Below are 1704 nucleotides of genomic sequence, written 5' to 3' on the forward strand. Positions count from 1 at the left end.
CCGGACGGAGGGAAGTGGCCACAGCACTCCAGGCTGTGGGGGACGAGCACTGGCAGCTGGGGGAGGGAGTGAGCCCTCCCCTCCATGCAGCACTGGGAGGTCGTGGATGCAGAACCCTGGCCAAGTCAGGGCTCCCCTGTGCGAGGAGGATGCGACCTCTGGAGTCCAGGGAAGGGCCACAGCAATGCTGAAGGGACTGGAGCATCTGCTGCATGAGACGCTGGGACTGCTCCGCCTGGAGCAGAGAAGGCTCAGGGGCATTGAATCCATGTGTGTACATGCCTGATGGGAGGGAAGGAACATGGAGCCAGGCTCTTCCCAGTGCTGCCCAGTGACAGGACCAGAGGCAATGAGCACAAATGACCACAGGAGATTCCACTGAAACTTTTTTTCCAAAGTTGGTTTGGTTGTTGGTTTTTTTTTTTTTCCCCCTCAACCCCCTCCCAACCCTAAACCCCCCCCCCATTTTTTTATGGTGAGGCTGATCAAACAGGTTGCCTGGAAGAGATTGCCCAGAGAGGTTGTGGCCCCTCCAGCTGTGAAGCTACCCACGGACTCACTGAGTATTGAAATGCCTCTGGAGTTCCCCTAATCCCAGCCCCTGCTCAGGCAGGGTCAGCTGGAGCAGGTTGTCCAAGTCCATGTCCAGCTCAGTTTTGAATATCTTCAGAGAGGGAGATGCTCTGGGGAACCTGTTCCAGTATGGTCTTTCTTGCCAGTACAGTCTTCCAGTTCCAGGTTTCTCCATGTCCAGATGGAATTTCCTCTTTCAAAGCCCAGATGGACGCAGCCTTGAGCAACCAGCTCCGTCTGCTGCTGCCCTGAACAGGGGGTTGGAGTGGGAGATCTCCTGAGGCCCCTTCCACCCTCAGCCATCCTGGCATCCTGGGACTACTCTTGAGCCTGTCCTCAAAGGCCTCCCAGTTTCCCTCAGCTCCTTCGTCCTTCGGAGCCGCCTCCTGCCAGACCTCACCTACCAGGTCACTGAAATTGGCTCACTTGAAGTCCAGGGGCTGCACCTGGCTGCCTGCGTTCCTGCCTGCCTCCTGGGTGCTGACCTCCACTGCCTCACAGCTGCCGCCATCACATCCCCAAGCACCTTTCAGAAACCTCCTTCACTGCTCCACTCTGCTGTGCTGCCCTTCTAGCAGGTATCAGGGAGGTTATCATAGAATCATTGAACCATAGAATGGTTTGGTTTGGAAGGGGACCTTTAAAGGTCATCTAGTCCAACTCCCCTGCAATGAGCAGGGACATCTTCAACTAGATCAGGTTGAAGGCCCCTGTGAGGACTAGGGCCACCCATGAGGAGCCTGAACCTCCCCCAGCTGTCTCAGGAAAGCTTCATCCATGTCATCCTTTTGATCGGCAGGGGGTGTGTGTGTGTGTGTGTGTGTGTGTGTGTGAAACATGTCCCTCCACAGTGTCCCCTGCCCTACCCTCTGCTCTAGTCCTGACCCACCAGTGCTCAGCAGCACCGAGTGTCCCACAGAAGAGCCCCCACATCACAGTGCTCCGGCACGGGGTGGCCATGCCCCTCCTGAAGGGTCTGTGTCTGTCCCCCACAGTCCCCAGCCCCACGAGCTGCCCCATCCTGATGCAGTGTCCTGACAGCAGCTCGGGGGGGGGGGGGTTGCCACATGCAGAACTCTGGTCCCTTCCCCTCATGTCCCCCACTGCCCACATGTGCGTGCAGCACCTCTT

The sequence above is a fragment of the Pygoscelis adeliae genome, unplaced genomic scaffold, assembly GCF_000699105.1.
Source record: "Pygoscelis adeliae isolate BGI_AS28 unplaced genomic scaffold, ASM69910v1 Scaffold1152, whole genome shotgun sequence".
Classification (NCBI taxonomy): domain Eukaryota; kingdom Metazoa; phylum Chordata; class Aves; order Sphenisciformes; family Spheniscidae; genus Pygoscelis; species Pygoscelis adeliae.